The 19,691-nt window shown below is 37.4% G+C and overlaps 1 protein-coding gene across 6 annotated transcripts in view; it reads right to left on the bottom strand.

The window, feature by feature from the left end:
* Positions 1-19,691, bottom strand: part of eva1ba (eva-1 homolog Ba (C. elegans)) — an 83,418-nt gene that overhangs the window by 16,122 nt on the left and 47,605 nt on the right. For 3 of the 6 annotated variants that reach the window (XM_039739306.1, XM_039739307.1, XM_039739305.1), the window contains one exon: positions 2,184-2,352. The exons of the other annotated variants lie outside the window; for them this stretch is intronic. The gene's annotated coding sequence lies outside the window, so the exon portion shown is untranslated. The remainder of the gene's footprint in view (positions 1-2,183; positions 2,353-19,691) is intronic. 6 annotated transcript variants of the gene reach the window in all.

Raw genomic sequence — 19,691 nt, 5'->3', positions numbered from 1 at the left:
GACCCTGTAGTTAGGAAATAGCGGGTTGGATAATGGATGGATTGTTATATATATTTGGTTAGATTAGATAAACTTTATCCACACATTTTCAGAACTACTCTATCTAATTCGGAGTGACTGGGAGCCACAAACTATTACGTAAGGTGAGGATCAACTATGGAAGGGGACACCAGTCCAAAGATACATATAACCACACTTAGACATACATAGCTTACTTAGGCTATGTCCACGCTACAACATTTTCATTTAAAAAAGTCTGTTCTGCATGTGTTAAACCAAAATGATCTTTGTCCATTCTAGTGTTTTCACATTGTTTATGAAAGTATCTCCACCTATGCTTAAAAGACTGACGACATATATGACGTACATGTTCACCTACACTAGGCATGAGCATATCAGAGTAAAAATCTCTGAAGGATTGGCGACACTGCTCGCCACAGGATTTATCACAAAATTATAGAGATGGGCAAATTATGTGCCTTTTGCACATGTTTGCAGCATTCAAACTGTACAAAAACGCAATTTAGATGCATACAGATAAGCACATGCACCATGGAAAACAACCTCTGCTATGGTGGAATATTTTTTTCCATGATGGATGACCAGTAATAAGCAGGATCCAATCAGGAAAAAGCCACATAATAAGTACAAACAACTCAGAGCACGATTACAATATACATTTTTTTACACTCACTCACATCACATCATGCTGAGGCTGGATCTTTGGAAGATTAGGACTCTGGAGAGCATTTTCAAAAAATCTTCATTTTTGAGGTATTGAAACATCAGGGTAATGTGGTCAAAGGTTGATAACAAAGGCTAACGTCAATTAGACAATTAACGTAATTTACAGATAAAGTTAACTAACCTAACCATGCATCAATTTTGTACATTTGATTTTGGGCACTATTGTCTGTACTAACAGCATTAGAAATTAAGCAGAAAATAATCTTGTTTGGAAAGGCAATCAGTTTCACTGCACACTCACACCTTTTCACACCAGGCTGATTTTGTATCAGCAGTTTGCTTAAAATACAAACATTTTGGGTGTGAGAGAATATTCTAAGAAAGCTCACATGTACACAAGGAGTTCATGCTTACTCCACATAGGCAAATGCTGCAGTGTATCTTAAAATGCAGCTGAGAGGAGGTATAAGGCAGTGGTGCTAACCATTGTACCCAGGGCCGGATTTAGATGAAAAGAGGCCCTAGGCTATTCCACTTATGAGGCCCTTTCACCTCCCATTTTTAAGTTTGTTCAAATTGCTAACAATTTGAATGTAGGGCCCTCTTGATCTTGAGGCCCTAGGCTGAAGCCTAGTTAGCCTTTAGGAAAATCCGGCCCTGATTGTACCACTACATAATCCTGAATCAATCATGCTTCTGTGTAAGTGATTTTGTCTTTTCTTTGTTATATCTGAAATATGTAGGGATATACACTATTTGGGTTGTCTATGGTAGTCAAGTCAGGTTCGTGTTTGTTCTTTATCAGTGATAGGATCATTGTGTACCAGCAGCTCTCTTAACTGATAGTGGCAGTGAGGGGAGCCTACACCCTGATCGGTATCAGTTAGCCATCCCCAGTCAACAAACCAGCAAGCTTGTGAAATATAAGAATGAAATGTTTGGATTTGCTAATGAATGCTGTAGCAAACAAAAAGGAAAAATCTGCAAAAAAAAAAAAAAAAAAGCTCAGTGCTTCTAATTCGTATGTAAAATATATAGATAGCAAATATAGTTCAGTAGTAGAAATTAAGCTGTATTAGAATTTCAGACATTAACCCCTTTATAACAAGATTGCTTCACTTATGTTATCATTTTTATGATTTTAATTAAGTACCTGTTTTGTTACATATTAATTTGAACCATTAAACAGATCGTATGTCATAAAAAAAAATCTCTGTTAGCTTTATACACAAATGCCATCTGCCAGCAGTTTTTTTTAACATTCTTTTTAATATGGTTGTCATTAGCATATTTTTATTCTGATAAAAATCTCTGGTTTTTTTAACCTGTTACTTTGCTCAGCTCTTGAGATGACTGATGATTGTATCTGAATTTCTGGCTCATTGACTCTAATGAAAGGAATGGGTTTTGAAGAGCTGGAAAAATGCACTTTGTGCTAAACAACACGTTTCTTTCTTATAACAATTTGAAAATCATTCAGCGCAGCTTAGGCTTACCATTACAAGAACAATATGTGCATAAAGACCATACAGTACATATGGATTCTTTCAAGGTCATGTACTGTTCACTGTGTTCCTGCTTCTTCTTACTCTCATGGTCTCATGAGCAATGTGGGCACTAATGAAGTTTAGCAACAGCAAAACCCAGCTGCTCCTTGCAGGATTCCTAAATGAACAAAAGAGCATTATCTTATATTGTATGTACAGTACATGATTTAGGGTCCTGTCATCTAGCATGCTTAAATTCTCTTGTTTCCTTCACTGCAGTTATCGGCAGTAGTCTGAACTTTTATCTTACAAATTTCATCTGCACTAGAGACCTCTTTTTACTTTTGCCAATGGCACTTCATATCTCTTCCTTCCTGCTGGTGAAGTTTGTTTTATTGTTTCTAATCTGGACAGTGAAGCCCTTCTTTCCTGAAGTATTAACATGTGTAGAGTACCTCAGTACTGACACAGGCCTTTTTCAAGTCAAATCATAACACCTCAAAACACATTAACTTATGAGTTTATTTTCAAGGCAATGGAGATGAACATCAAAATACTGTATACAAATCATGTTTAGCATACAAAAAAAAATCATTCCCAAGATTACCTGTGTTTTAATAGACAAGGTGAAAACTGCTGCTGTTGTTCTAGTTCTATGTGTTTCATGTGGGAATTTTATTATCTGTGAGTTTAAAGTTATTTTAAGTAGAGTTTGCTTTTTTATTTCTTTTTTTTCAATCTGGGAAGAGTAGAGGTAAGCTGCTGCCTCTTAGCTCTGGGATACTGAGTTCAAATCCTGGCCTGGACATTGTTTGTGTGGGCTTTGCATTGTTCTCCTTGTCTCTGCATTTTCTCTGGGCACTATCAAATATATGTAAATTTAGATTACTTCCATGTCTGATTGTGAGTGTTTGTGAGTGTGTCATGAAATCGACAGTTAATAGCTATAATCGGCAGTGATTCGTTTTATATTTTTAACCAGGATTTATAGGCATATGAGGATTGTACACAACCTAAACAGAACAGAACACATCCTGTACCAACTGCTGTTCTTCAGCTACCCGATAAACTCATTTTTATTTACTTATTTATTTTATCAGGAAGATTGAGTTTCAGAGTTTGTCAGTTTTCGGGCAGGACCTCTGATATGGCTATATGACCCCATTTCCTCAAATTATTCTATAAATTCCCTCAGCTTCCTTCCTATGTAATTGCTAAGGGAAGGATGAGGAGCGACGTCACTGCAATCAATACCAAAAATCTTTTTCAGGCTAAGCCAAAAAAAATTTGTTATCCCTTAGCCAGGAGTGACCATGACACATTTTTGCTCTTTAGTTCCTAATTCTGAGTCGGAAATAAAGTTTTATTTTTGCTAAGAGTTCTGTCTAAGAATGCTTTCTGTATATCTTTCTAAATTTTTTTTTTTAATCTTCAAAGCACTGCACTGCTTTAGACTTAAAAAATGTTAACATTTTATGTTTACAGCATTCAGTTCCTAGGACATTATTCTCTCATTCTCTCCATATTATAAACTAAATAGTTGTCCAGCATTCTCAAATAATAAAAATAAATAATAATACATTTTATTTATATAGAGCCTTTCCCATGCTCAAGGCACTTCACAGAGTTTAAGAAAGAACGGCAGGGTATACAGTATATAGCATTGTACTAAACCAGATAAATAAATAAAGAAGATTAAGATAGTACATTCAGAGAAAAAGCCTAACAGACAACATAATTGGTGGTTTAGCACACACACATACAGTTTACATGAGCATCTTGACATAGAGGCAAACTTAGAGAAGGTAGAGCTAAAAGCCATCCTGAACAGATGAGTTTTGAGTTGTTCTTTAAAAGAATTCATGGAGTCAGCTGACCTGATTAATTTCGGTAGGTCATTCCAGAGTCTGGGAGCTATACAGCTGAAGGCCCAGTCGCCCATGGAGTGTAGATTAGTGTGGGGTACAACAAGATTGCCAGAATCAGAGGACCTTAGTGAGCGGGCAGGCACATAGTGATGTAGTTTGGCGTGAGGTTATTTAAGACTTCGTAGGTTATTAATAGAATTTTATATTCAATTCCGTAAGACACGGGGAGCCAGTGAAGGTGGAACAGGATGGGTGTGATGTGCTCGCTGCTGCTGGTTCAAGTAAGGACTTGTGCAGCTGAGTTTTGAATAAGCTGAAGCTGTGATATAAGATTTGAAGGGGCACCTGCCAGTAGGGAATTACAATAACCTCTGTTACTTAATGCCCTTAAGAAGAAAATGAGTAAATAAAACTATTACCAACTCTTTTAGTGATGATTGTGTTGTCATTATACTAGCTCCAGAGTAAAGGTAATCATGATGAAAGCCTCAGTAAATCATTAGAACATTAGAAAACTTTTGATTAGAAGAGGCCGTTCTTTCCAACAACTCTCACAGGTCCTATCCACTTAATTTCTCCAAATATGTATCATATTGCCATATGAATTGATAGCATGGAGTTTTTGACTCTTTCTGCCAAGACTTTCAATCAATCTAATGTCTTTAATATGCCGCAGGAAATCCCTGTAAAATCTAAAGCCCATCTCTCTTTAGTGCGTGGGTACCTGTAATTATTTTGCAGGTGACACAAACAATGCTTATCTGGATTTGGCCTGTTACCAGTTTGTTTAAAGGGTTCATGGCTGTTACTGTCATTTGAAATGTCATTGAAGGATTCGCAGATGGCTCAAGCCAACAAAAGAACAGGCTGCTACTTGATACACGTGGATTTGCAATACAAAGTCCAGATAACAGATAACCCTTAAAATTAGACTGGTATCGATGTCATAGGAAAATTCTAGCAGGAATTACAATGTCCCAGGCTGCTTATTGGTTACAATTTCTAAATGTGCTTATTTATGTTTTTTTTCTGATGAATACTCATCCCTCTCACTGAGACACATGCAACAAAATAGTTTCTTAGTGAAAAAAATGAAGTTGTAACCTGCCTTGTTTTGTCAAATACATTAATTACTGTGTTTATGTTTGGAGAACAGAAAATAACATTTATGTTTGTAATATGAGCAGTACAGCAGTGCAGTTATTAGAGATGGTGCCTCAAAACATCAGGAAACTGGTTGTGATACCTGGGGCAGTCCCAGAATGGAATTTGCACATTTCTCTTGTGTCAAGATGTTTTTCCTCTGATATCCCAAAGACAATATTGCTTCAATAATTACTGAGTTGAAATGTCTTTGTGTGAATATGTGAAAGTGTGTGTACATGGATGTGCCCTGGTATTCCATACTGGGTTGGTTCCTGTTTGTAACTCATGCTGCCAGAATCATCTCATGCTACTTGCAACTCTAAAATAGAAAAGGTGAGTCAAACAAATACAGTATCTGAATTGATGCTTTTCATTGCCGTTATTTTCTTACATTAAATAGCAAAGTCTTGTATGCTGTGTTTGCCGAGTTTAAGTTCTTTCGTTTCTCCTATGAGGGGTTATAGGGACAGTATCATTGTGCCTAGATTTACCTCAGAGTACATTTAATACACTGGCATATAAAAAAAAGTTTTAGATTAAAGAAGTTAGCCAAGAAAGAACGACAAAATGATTTTTGAAAAATGAATGTGTAGCTACTAACACAGGAATAGTTCAAGCATTAAGTCCAATCCTGACAAGATAGACTCTGGCATCCTTTTACCCTACAATAAAAAACCAAGTTCAGAAAAAGATTGAAGGGATTTTAATTATAATATTCTGCCATTGAATCCAGACTACAGTATTCGATCTTTGCATGCCTGCTAGTTCAGAGAAAAATAACTTTTAAAAATTCTTCTCCCAGTTATACAGTATATTGATGTACACTCACTGAGTAAATTATTACACCTATTTTATATTATTGTACACCTGTGATTTATGCAATGATCTTATTAGATAATCATGGGGCAGCAGCTCAATGCATAAAATCATGCACATACAAGTCAGGAGCTCCACTTAATGTTCACATTAAATACCAGAATGGGGATAAAAGTGAGCTTAGTGATTTAGAGTGTGGCATGATTGTTGGTGTAGGAGGGTATTTCTGTCCCTGGTTTTTCAAGCACAACAGTCTCTATAGTTTACTCAGAAGAGTGCAAAAATCAAAAAGACATCTAGTGAACAGCAGTTCTACAGACAGAAATGCCTTGTTGATGTGGGAGGTCAGAGGAGAATGGCCAGACTTGTTTGAACTGACAAAAAGGCTATGGTAACTCAGATAACCACTCTCTACAACTGTGGTGAGTAGAAAAGCATCTCAGAATGCACAAGTCAAATCTTGAGGTGGATGGGCTGCAACAGCAGAAGACCATTTCAGATTTCACTCCTATCAGCCCAGAACAGAAAGGTGAAAAGTAAAGCTAATGAAAACTGGACTGTCGAGGACTGAAAAATGTAGCCTAGTCTGATGAATCTTGATTTGTGTTGAGGGTCAGAATTTGGAGCCAACAGCACGAATCCATGCACACAACATGCATTCATGTCAACAGTCAATGTTGGTGGTGCTGTTGTAATATTGTGAGGAATATTTTCTAAGCACATTTTGGGCCCATTAATACTAATCAGTCATAGCTTGAATGTCACTACGTATTTGAGTATTATTGATGACCATGTGCATTCCTTCCTGGCCACAATTTATCTATCTTCTAATGGCTACTTCCATCATGATAATGCACCATATCACAAAGCAAAAGTTATCTCAAACTGGTTTACTGAACATGGCATCAGTGTTCCAACTTTAGTGGCCTTAACAGTCACTGGAACTGAATCCAATTGAACACCCTTGGGATATGGTAGAATGAGAAATTCACAACATGAATGTGCAGCTGAGAGATCTGCAGAAATTGCATGAAATAATCATGTCTACATGAAGCAGAATCTCAAAATAATGTTCCCAGCATCTTGTGGAATCCATGCTATGAACAACTGAGGCTGTTCTGAAAGCGAAAGAAGACCCTATCTAGTATTTGTATAGTGGTCCTAATAATTTTCTCTTTGAGTGTATGTATGTATGTATGTATGTATGTATGTATGTATGTATGTATGTATGTATGTATGTATTTATTCTTGTTTGCTGGTGCCATTAAATAATACAGTATATGTGCCTTAGCTAGACTGGATTCATTTGTCAAATGCATAATGTCCAATATCATGAAACTCTGAGCTTATCTGCTCTAGAAGGCTGGGTATGGACAAGCATTTCAAAGTCAGAATACACAGAAACAGGCCAGAGGTTCAGAGTCATTTTAATCAATCAAGAACATGACATTCGTGACTTAGAAATAAATCTGTTAAATTATTAGTACAAATGTAAATAAAAAAAAAAAAAAGTGAGGCTGGGCACAAGGAAGGAAGAATCCCTGGACAGTGTGTCAACTCATTGTAGGGTGAACACACACATACAAACACAGACTAGGGTCAATTTAACAATGCCAATTTATCTAACCCGCATGTCTAAAGACTGTGGGAGTAAACTGGAGTACCCGGAGAAAACCCACGAGGACACAGGGAACACCTGCTCAATGAACACTGATCTCCTTGTTGTGAGGCAGCAGTGCTACCACTGAACCACTATGCCTCCCCTATCATCCAAACATTGCATACAAAAACATAAGTACTACCTAGTACAAAACATTGTAGATGAAATGTACTGTATGTATCTTCTAGCTACTGACAGCCAAAATTAGGGTCCTGGTTAAATTGCAGCCACTGCATTTATATTACAACAAAAAAAACTGATGATGGTTGTCAAAATACATTCATTGTTTTCCAAATGTACACAGAATTCTTCCATGTATTTCTCAACTTTTTCAAGAGAGGGAAAAAAAACTCAGTTTTACATACACTTTCAGCACATCAATCAAACTGCTCAAAAACAGAAACACATTTTTCATTTTTAGAATTCCTCATTTACCACAACAACTGCTGGCACAGAAGACAGATTTTTTGAGGTTGCATTGGCTGACATCCGTTGTTAAAACAAAATATGCTTTTTAAATATTTTATAATGATGGCCATTAAAGTACTTCCATGTACTGCTGGGCTTCATCTAACAGCAGACAAATCTTGATAAATACAAAACTTCTGGCAGTTTAAAAGATGTGTAATGTTCAAACAATTAAGCAATACCAAAATGAAGAAATGGAAAAAAAAATAATCTAAAGAATGTAATGAATATGCTAAAAATGTGACTGATACTAAAATTGTGTATTTCTCAATTCTTCCAGTTCTCTTGGTCTTGTTTCTTCATTTGTATAAAAGGTAACCCACTTTTATTACTACATGCTTTAAATGCTTTTTGTGTGCTCCTATTAAGGACTGTGTCGCTGTATTCCCTATTACCAGATTTGGTGAATTATGGTCCTGCTCTCTATTTGCACTAAAATTTGCCAAGCTTGGGTAAATTGCTGTATATCAAGAAATAATAACTAAACATGAAAATATTGAAAATGGCAAAATGAAAACAAACTTAAAAAAGGTTATAAGAGAAAGAGCAGACATTCATGGAGAGAAGTATAAATATTATAAAAATATAGTATTAGTATTGTATATAAATATAGTATAGTATATAAATATATAAAAATATTTGAAAAAAAGAGGCTATAATAGCTGTTGCCATTTGGATGAAAAGACTTCTTATGATTATGACAGTAGCTTAGCAATGACCCCCCAGGCAATTATTGCTAACTTCGATAACCAGAGGAATTTAGCTTCATAAGTTGTTTGCTTAAGTGTTTATTGTTTTCTATTGCTAATTCAAGTTAAAAACTGTTCATGGACATTACCGCCCTAAAAGTAATAAAAACCTGTAGGACTGAGGTATGCATTGTTAGCTTAGCAGCTTTGTCACCTGGTTTTGTGATTTATGGAGAAGGCAGAAAATTCAAGAGCTGGCACCCCAGAAACAAGGTGAGAGGTGACAGAAGGATTTTGCATGCAATAAAGAAATTGGGCTGCCATGTTTTGCTTATTTCCAGCCTTATTGGTCACATTTATCATAAGTTCTTTCTGTGGAGGAATTTGCTAAGGGTGACGGCCTACCTTTTTCATCCACACCATCAAATAATAGTGATGGTAAACAACATCCTGCCCTCGGGATTACTAGCAGCTAGTTGTACCACTATAATTGTAAAACAAAATAGCAAACAAAGAGCTGTAAAGGCAGTTTTAGAATGAATTGAAAGTAAGCTATTGCTCAGATCGAATGATAGTGATGTCATTGTGAATTGGTCATCATATGTTGATACAGAAAGTGAAACTGATGTATTGTATGTCACTGTGCAACAGAACTGCTGTGATATGCCCAGAGAATTAATTCGAGTTAAGCTTCACCGTGGTGTGCGATCAAGTTCAAGGACAAGCAAGATGTTAGCCCCCTAAGCAGTGTTCGCAATGTGGCACTGTCGCTGTTCGTGTCTGGGGAAATGTAGAAGTCACTAACCCTTGTGCTGTGGTAGCCTGCAATAACCCAAGTGCCAGGCACTGGCATTCTACCGTCACATGTGAAAGCAAAAGAGAAAAATATAAGAAAAGTGTGCAAAGATACAAGCTTCTGCTGTCGTGATTGCAACATTGGGCTGTACATTGCTGACTGTCTCAAAACATCACTGTAGCAGTGGACATCAGGCATACCTTTCCTTCTGTACTTATGTTGATGTTTTGGTATTTACATGTTTCCTTTACACGTAATTACGTTTTTTGTTGAAAAACTTTTACATTCTTGGCTTGTTTTTCCTGGAGTAAACATAATGGTAATGAGGCTACATGTACCTTTCGTTTACTTAAAAATTGCAATATTTATAAGAAACTTCAGTCTGGCTCTTACAGTAGTCCCAGCAGAGGAATTGCCTTAACTTGTGTGGTACATGAAATCCTAATATCCTTTAGCGTAGCGTTTTGACATGATTGACCACAGCACTCTGTCACACAACTCTGAGAATCGAATTGGACTTGAAGACTGTATTGTTAGGTGATTTAATGCATGCTAATCACATTTTGTTTATGTGAGATGTCTGATGACCATATGAGTGTTCCTGCCTGCAGTCACTAAAAATGTTATCCTTTATAGTTCAGTGTTGGAAGAAGCCATGTTTTCTTAATATACTGTAATTGCCATTTATAGACGTAAACTATAAACATAATATCAATTGTTATTAGTATATTGACAACACTGCAAATAGCAAGATATTACTGACAAATTTAAATTCTAGATTTCTGGAATCTATACTAATGGTGGACATCATCTGTTAGAGTGATGTAACCTTTTTGTCACAATTTTTACACTATGTATTTTATAATGCTTTACTGTCAGACTAAAGGTATTTCAAGACACTACAACAAAGATTGTAGCTAGAACTAATAGGTATGACCATATAATTTTACAGCTCTTTAATGTCATCATTGACTTCTAATTAAGTTCAGATCTATTATTAAAATCTTTCTTTGATATTGAAGGCTGTAATCATTTACCAACTATCATACAAAAAAGACAAGAGGAAGAACAAAGCAGTGAAGAGCCTCAAAGCAGGAAATTAACAATGTTGTCTGTTTCCTCCTTAGTGAGGTTTTTGACAGTACTGAAGAGTAATCTAGACCATGGTCTAAATTTGTCCACAAGTCAATCAATAACCCGATTTCCCCCACCTAAAAAGAAGATGCTAGTCTTAACCCTTAGGAGGTAGTAGGAATTAAGTTGCTAACAGAGAGGATAAGACATAGACAGTGAGCCAAAGTGAAAGACAGAAAAAGTGAGAAAGAGACCAAGAGAGAGTACAAGAAATAATCTACTTTTACACTTTCATATTTCATTGATTTATGATCATCAACCAACAACAAGTGAGAAATAGTGGGAACCCAAAATCTTAAGTCTTCATTGATTGTCCAACTTCTATAATCTTATCTACTTAGAATATGTGGCAGCAATAACTATGCTGTAAAAACTGTTCCTAAGTGATACAGAACTGGCTATAAATCACAAACATAAGGAATGGAAGAAATAATCAGGTCATTTAAAATATATTCATGAAGTATCAAATAATATAATAATCTGTTACAGAAAAATCAACAAAAGTATTATGTTTAATCTTTGAAATCTAATTGTAGACAACATTTTTACATTTTTAATTTTTAATTTTTATTACTATTTAATTTAATATTGTTTTTTTTGTATCAGTATACTGCTGCTGGATTATGTGAATTTCCCCTTGGGATTAATAAAGTATCTATCTATCTATTGTGGTCCCCGGCCGGAGGAGAGGAGGGCTTGTGCCTCCTCCAGACCGCGAGGGGGCGTCCGTCCTGGTTATGTGGGGGGCCATGGGTACAAGGCTTGGAAGCCCAACCCTGTAGGGACCCGTGGTCACCGCCAGGCGGCGCCCCGATGCCGGTTTTCCCCGTGGGGTCTTTGGCCGGGGATGGAGCCCGACCGGGACGCCTTGGAGGACCAGAGGAGGGCTTGTGCCTCCTCCAGACCGCGAGGGGGCGTCCGTCCTGGTTATGTGGGGGGCCACGGGTACAGGGCTTGGAAGCCCAGCCCTGTAGGGACCCGTGGTCACCGCCAGGCGGCGCCCCGATGCCGGTTTACCCCGTGTGGTCTTTGGCCGGGGATGGAGCCCAGCCGGGACTCCTTGGAGGACCAGAGGAGGGCGTGTGCCTCCTCCAGACCGAGAGGGGGCGTCTGTCCTGGTTATGCAGGAGGCCTCGGGTAGAGGGCTTAGAAGCCCAGCCCTGTAGGGACCCGTGGCCACCGCCTGGCGGCGCCCCAGTGCCTATTGATCCCGGGAGCCAGGCACTTCCGCCACACCAGGAAGTGCCAGGGGGAAGACGAAAGGGGACACACGGACAGCTTCCGGGTGCGCAGCCGGCACTTCTGCCACACAGGGGTGTGGCCAACGTTAACTGCCGGGAAGCAGCTGGAGCCCATCCGGTTCCCATAAAAGGGGCCGCCTCCCTCCAGTCATTGGTGGAAGTCGGGAGGCAGTAGGACGGAGCTCGAGATAGGACAGGAGGCGGCCAGAGCAAAGGCACAGAGACTGTGGGCCCTGGACTTTTGGGGGATTCAGTGCGAGAAGCACTGGGGTGTGAGTGCACGTGACTTTTGACATTGGAAATTGTATATAGTGTAAATAAACGGTGTGATGGGTGAAAACATGTTGTCCGTCTGTCTGTGCCGGGGCCAGCGTTCACACTATCTATCTATCTATTATCAGGAATACATAAATAGAAAAATCACAGCAAAATATAGTTTGAATAGCATGGATTCTCAAACACAAAGAAAACATAATTCAGCTCACGAGTTGCTGTCTCACCTTTGGTGAGGTATAACTATATAACCATAACCACCTAGAACTCAATGAAGGTTAACGGGGGATGTGATTGTAAATTTTTCCCTTACTCATTTATCTCTGTTCCCCTTTCATGGCCATTTTTGATTTTCCCTACCAGATGGGCTGTAATAATTGGAGGGACCTTGAATTGGAGGTTGGATATTTGTTCAGAAATATGATTGTTGCTGCTTAATTTGGTGGTAATAATATGTGATCTTTCTTTCAGTTTTGGGGTTGTCTCGAAGTTTTGAGAACTTTGGGGTTTGTTGTCATATTTTTAGTCAATATTATTAAATACAGTAAAATTTAATTATACAGTATATATTGATATGTATATACATTTTGGAGCACACTTTTATATTCAATTGAACATTTTTCAATTTTTTTTTAATTTTATTTTAGCTATACAGTACATGTAAATGTGTATAGAACTCAGGGTCTGTCAAAAGGAAGTTTGGCTCTATAACTGAGTGAAACAAATCTAGAGAGAATAGTGAGTGAAATTAAGGAAACCAATACAGTATACTGGTAAAATAGAAAATGGAGTTGAGTTTTGGAATGGGTGCAAAACAGTCAGCCAAAATCCTAGACTAGAGCAGAAACAGGAATGACAGCCAAAAATCTATGAGGCTGTGGGCTAATGGCCATGAACTATTGATGCATGAAATGGGACATATTGAGTTTTTGGATCAAACTAAGACATTTCCCTACATATTTTTCATCTTCTCTTTGATACTGTTTATTGGTTGACAATCCATATTTTCTTTCACAAATAATGCATGATGTTCTATATTTACCAATGGACAATCCCTAAATATTTAAAATGTTTGCTTTCATACATTATGTCTAATAAAACTGTGCTGTTGATTTTGTTAATGCTGCATTTTTATGGAGGTTTACAGAGGAGTTTTAAAGGTCAATGTTGGATCTGGCAGTCAAATGAATACTTAAAATAAATTGTGTGATACAGCCAAATACTAAGTTCTTATAAGTTAACTGCATATTTCTGTCCACAAAGTATCCTCTGCTTCATTCCATTTAACTTTCAAAAGAACAGGAATGCTTAGTTTTAACATTTTCTGCAATATTCTTCTTTGCCAGTATCTTTAACTGAAATAGAAATTATTTAATTTGGCGCACAGTCAAGCTTGTGAATAATTTAAAGTTTCTGAGACCCTTCACCATATCCTTCCTCCCTCCTGATGAGGTACTGGCAACTTGCAGATTTAAGTCAGAAACAGGACCCCTGCTTTTAAAATTAGCTTATTAACTGGAAAATGTTTACATTTCTCAAAATGCTCCTAATGCTTTAAACTGCCACAATAAATCTGCATGTTTCTTTGTTACAGAAAGATTTATTTTAGGACTGTTTTATTTTACTTTAATTTATGCAGCTGTCAGGGCATTAGTATTTTTGGTAGCATCAGCTCAAGTTCAGTTTCACAGAGAAAACCGTACATTTCCAAGGGCAACTTACTGCCTGCCACATTTTTATTCTTTCTTATCTATATATTTATGGCTTTTATACTCTGCTGAAAGAGGTGCTTTTTATACACTTTCTACTTCTTGGATTCATCTAATATACCATACAAACAAAAGGTTTCAGGACAGTGATTGTAGTACTGGACCAAACCTCAAATCCACAAACTATTTGTCTGATTTAAACAACTGACTGCAGTTCCACTCTGTTGTCATTAGAGATGGAAATGCTATCATCATCTGCACTGCTGGAATCTCAAGATACAGAAGACTGATAGAAAATTTTTAGAAGTGGAATCTACATGCAAAAGCTATACAAAACAGTTAAGATATATTAAAAGCAGTGTAAATTCAGCCAGACTAAAATATTTTAATGGCACTGCATAAAAACTTATTACATAAATTAAAAATATGGCCGTAGTTCTGAAGAAGCTTGACATGGATACAGCCACATTATCTGACTTACAGCCAGAAGCAGGAGTTGATTCTGTGAATATGTGCAAGGTTTATAAGTGTTAGCAAGGTGGCCAAAAAACAGGTGAAAAGTTCTAACATGAGCCTCTTTAAGAGAAAGAGTGTCACACTGGCAGACAGAGAGTATCTCTACAGAAGCTGCTAGAGGATAATAAACACTGTCAATGTAGAGCGTATCCTAGTGGGAAATCCTACAGAAGAATCCTTGTGAGTGTAACATTATGGTGTCCTGGGCAGAACACAGCAATATACCCCAGGATACTTAAGGACAATTAATCCAGTTAACATAGTGGTGTTTCACCCTGAAATCAGCGAAGGTGAGGCCATGATAGACTGGTAGGAGGTCACAATTTCTCCAGGTGACAGAAGAAAGTTCTTAGCTGAGGTATAATGGATTGTGTTGCAGGTATAAAGAATTGCTAGGAGGCATTCTCTTTGCTGTAGCTCGAAGGCTAAAGCCAGATTCTTTTAGCTGGATTAAATAATTGCTTTCCTTTACACCCACTTAAAGTGCTGTTGAAGACATGAGGTCAGAGGTTCACATTTTGATGAAGTAGTGGGTAGGTTTGTGTTGCCTGTAAGAGATAGAGTTATGTCAATGTGATATAAGTCTTGGATTGAAAAAAATGTTCCTTTAGTATACATTACTTGATTTTATGTGGCCCATTTTGAAGCACTAAGGTTGCAAATTGACATCTTAATAATGGAGCTAAATAAGTAATGGCCAATTGAAGTGAATAAAGAAAACAACATTTACAAAGTTATTTTTATTTTCTCCTAAAATGACATAGAGATTTTGCGCAGTTTACCTTACAGGAACTCTTCTGCTGATGGCTCATGAACTGTTTTGTATCATGTTCACAGCTGGATTCACATTGGAATCACTTGGGGATATAATGTAATATGCTGCTGCACTCACTCAAACTCCGATCTAATGAACCTTTCATATGTGTGCTATAACAATACCCCTATATTTAGAGGCAGGGTTTTAGTATCTTTAATGTTGCACAATACTTTCCATCCATCCATTATCCAACCTGCTATATCCTAACTACAGGGTTACGGGGGTCTGCTGGAGCCAATCCCAGCCAACACAGGGTGCAAGGCAGGAAACAAACCCTGAGCAGGGTGCCAGCCCACTACAGGGTGCACACACACACCCACACACCAAGCACACACTAGGGACAATTTAGAATCGCCAATGCACCTAACCTATATGTCTTTGGACTGTGGGAGGAAACCGGAGTGCCCGGAGGAAACCTAAACAGACACAAGGAGAACATGCAAACTCCACACAGGGAGGACCTGGGAAGTGAACCTGGGTCTCCTAACTGCAAGGCAGCAGCGCTACCCACTGTGCCACCCTGCACAATACTTTGCACTGTTTTAATTAAGATTTGCAATGTTCAAGTCATCTAGTTACTGTTTCTTTTTCACATCTGCCCTTTAGTTTAAGATTTGAGCCATTATTGCAGAAGAAAGTAATTCAAACAAATAATAAATCTTAATGAATCAATCATCATTTTTGCTTTAGTGAAGTGCATTATGTAGTGAACAAAAATTATTAGACATGGAAAATGCCCAAGTACAAGGTCAGAAGAAGTAAAATGAAGAATTGGCTGTTTTAAATGTTAAAACAAACAACAAGGCAACTTTATCAAATGAAAACATGATATTTGAATTCACAGCAAGGAATTCTGACAATGCAAAATCTGTCAATATCAACAATATTGCTTATATTTTTAAAAATCTACTTTAAAAGAAAATATTGATTTTAATTAATACAATGTATTTTTGTTCTACTATTATTTTTGGATGGAAGGTCTTAAACCAGAAATGAAACTAATCTTAAAATACAGTTGGAAGGAGCATGCAGGCACATAAGTTGATCTAATAAGAAACAGATGCTGGGGAGAATTAAGAGTGTACTGGGAGTCAGACAAGGCATACTGTATAACTGGGGGTCTGGAGGGGCAATTCAGGCCACTTTGGTCCAGAACACCTTTACTAATTATAGGGTCAGTGGCATGAAAAAGGATTAGCGAAAAATGTACAAGATAACAACTGACTCTGTTTTTAATTTAAATGAGGGAAGAAACAAAGGGGAGATTACATTTTTATCAGACTACTTTACCTGTAACATTTAAAGTACAGAACTTATAATTAGCTGCATTCTTTATTATTAATTATTTATTAGTCTATCGTTTTACTAAGCAAGCCAAAAGGTTCAATAAGCCTACACGTGTCAAGACTGTGATTTTATCTTCTGAATGACTTTCATGTGATGGTGTGCTGTGCTCATATTGCATTAATAAAATGGAGACTTTGTTTGCTGTGACACAAAACATATGTATCATTTCCAAAAACCAACATACTTAACTCATTCCTAGCCACTAAAGCAAAAACAATAAAATGATTATAAACAGTACTTGACCATAAGTGCCTAGATTTTACAAATTAAACATACTGCAGAAATTCAAGGGTAGAAAAGAATATGGTAACTTTAAAATCATATAATCTTCAAATACTCTTCAAGATGCTTTTTCTGTGATATGTTTAAAGAACATTTTGGGTCCATCCCACTCTTGTCTGTCAGCCACATGACATGCATATTTTCCCTCACTTTTTATTTGGTGTGTGATGAGCCTACATGGCAGCTTCATGCAGCTTCCTTCGGCTGAGCCCAACTTAGCTACAGGGACACCAGTCACCAGCCCCCAGTTCCTCGCCAGTGAACCTCACTCCCAGGTATGTCTACAAGAGTGGATCTCAAAATTCTTGTTCTCAATTACAGTTCTATTAGATTTAATTAGAACATATATGAGAGTCAGTTATGAATTATTGTTTGTGAGGTCATTTACTATATACACCATTTTGCTGAGATTATTGCTAACAGGAGCACAAATCTCCAGACAACTTCGCTCTAAGGATCTTTGAGGCACACAAGCCCTTCCACCATGTTAAGGAAGAAAAAAAAAACTGCAGCAGTGACTAAAAGAAAGGCCCGCGTGTGTGTGTGTGTGAAATTGGTGAGTGATTTACTCAATAGTAAAAAGTACAGGGTTCTGGGGCTGCTACTGTTCTCTTGTATTTACTGAGCATGAACCATGTTTACATATTTTGTGGTGGAAACTTAAAACTATGTAGTGTAAGCACTGGATTCTATCAAGGGGAGATACCATATCATCTTCTCTAGTCACAATATGTCAGGCACACCCAAGGTATGGAGAGTATCTAATTTAAGAATGTAAGCCTTGCATCTCTGTTGTTTGCAGATGGCGTTGTCCTCTTATCCTCATTAGACTGTCAGCTCTGGTGTGCAATGCAATTCATAGCTGGTTGTGATACAGTTGTGATGGGAATCATGGTTTTCTTCCAGAAGATGGTGACATATTCCCTGCAGGTAAAGGATGAACAACTGGCCTAAGTGGACAAGTTCAAGTGGGGTCTAGTTCAAGAATAATGGTAAAAGTAATCATGAACTTGCATGGTACAGCAGCAGCAGTTTTACAATCATTGCCTAGGATCATGGTGGAGAAGGACGAGCTATCTCCTTGGATGAAACTGTCAAGTTACTGGTCAGCCTACCTCCTTAACCTCTGTGTAGAGACAGAAAGAATGAGATTGCAAGTATGAGTAGTTGGAATGTGTGCAAATGGTAGTTTGGTGTTATAGGAAAACCTTGGAATTGAACCATTGCTTTGTCACATTAACTGAAGGTAGCTGAGGTCATTAGAGAATGCAGTTAGGATGTTCCCTGGGTGTCTCCTATGGGAGGTATACCTGGGATGGCCAAGTGTGAAAAGTCCAAGAGGCAGAACATGCTGAGGGGACGGTATCTCTCAAATGTCCTATGGGAATCTGGGTATTCCCCATGAAGAATTGTAGGAAGTTGCTGGGGATAGGGAGAACTAGTCAACTCAGCTCAACATGCTGCTACCCTCACTGGAAAAGACACAATAAAAATAATGACGATGTTAAAACATTTTCAGATTTTTAGGGGGTTCTAGAGAAGAAGGTAATAATTCATTGTGATCATAGTTGGGCCAGACCCTGAATTGTGTCTGAATTACTCCTTCAGATTCCTGTGTATACATAATTATTTATCTCTGTTTGTGTGTACTGTATCTTTGACAAACTTTTATTCTTTCTATGGTTTCTTTACTTGAATTTGACTCTTGTTTGCTTCATAAAGCTCATTACTGTTTCTGAATGTATCAGGATGCCTATGTACTATGAGAATAAAGGATGAATGTTCTTACTCCACAAAAAAGATATTTCAGTCTACAATCAAGCAATATGCTTGACACAATAAGTAATGAAGCTCCCCACTATCTTCTTTTACATTCATTCCTGAAACATGTTCTTGTTATTAAAATGGTACAGTGAGCACTGGGTACAAATCAGGAATCAACCCTATGGAGAATGTCAGTACATAACATTGCACAGAATGAACACACCCATATTAGGCCAATTTTAAAATGTCCATATCACTGATACTACCCAGAATAATAAATTCAAATAAATATACTGTAGACATAGAAAGAATGCCTGAACTCTATACCAAAAGTGGCTGGGTAATAATTTGAATCCAAATCCGTAGATTGATGGGACAGCCGACTTCACCTTCATTATATTCTAAAAAATGCACGAAATAGCCAACAAAACTAAGTAAAAGTACAGTAAAATTAAATTGAAATTTAAAACAAAAAAATAATTTTAGTTAAAAAGGACATGTGAAAAACTTTGAAGATATTGCTACAGTATGTCATACTTTTGTCTCTCGTAAAATTAAGCAAAACAAAGCATTTTTTTGTTTGCAATGCCCAGAGAAACCTTCACAAGGTTATATGAATTGAAATAAGATTTAAATATTAAGGAAGGGGCTTCCTGATGGTTAAGAACAGAATGAAGTACAGATGTCACAGCAAAGCAGTGATGACTTTATTTCTGGGCAATCTGTGAATTTTGTATTATTTTAAATTTTTAAGTGGATTGGTGAAAGGAAGCTGTCAAAAAGCACTCAAACTGGCTACTAATTAGTAAGAATTTAATCTTTTCAACCTATAATTTCCATCTTTGTTTGAAACGCACACCTGTGTAGAAAGTGACAACCAATAGGCATTACTACCACAACATTTCTATAGGGCAATGGGCAGCAGTTAAAGATGAATAGTTTAAAGCACCTTTTCACTGTAATGTTCATTCATTTTAAACTGTGTTTATTG

This window comes from Polypterus senegalus, chromosome 17 (genome assembly GCF_016835505.1).
Source record: "Polypterus senegalus isolate Bchr_013 chromosome 17, ASM1683550v1, whole genome shotgun sequence".
In the NCBI taxonomy this organism is placed as follows: Eukaryota; Metazoa; Chordata; class Cladistia; order Polypteriformes; family Polypteridae; genus Polypterus; species Polypterus senegalus.
The sequence above is the reverse complement of the archived record's forward strand: the minus strand, read 5'-3'. Positions and strand labels throughout refer to the sequence as shown.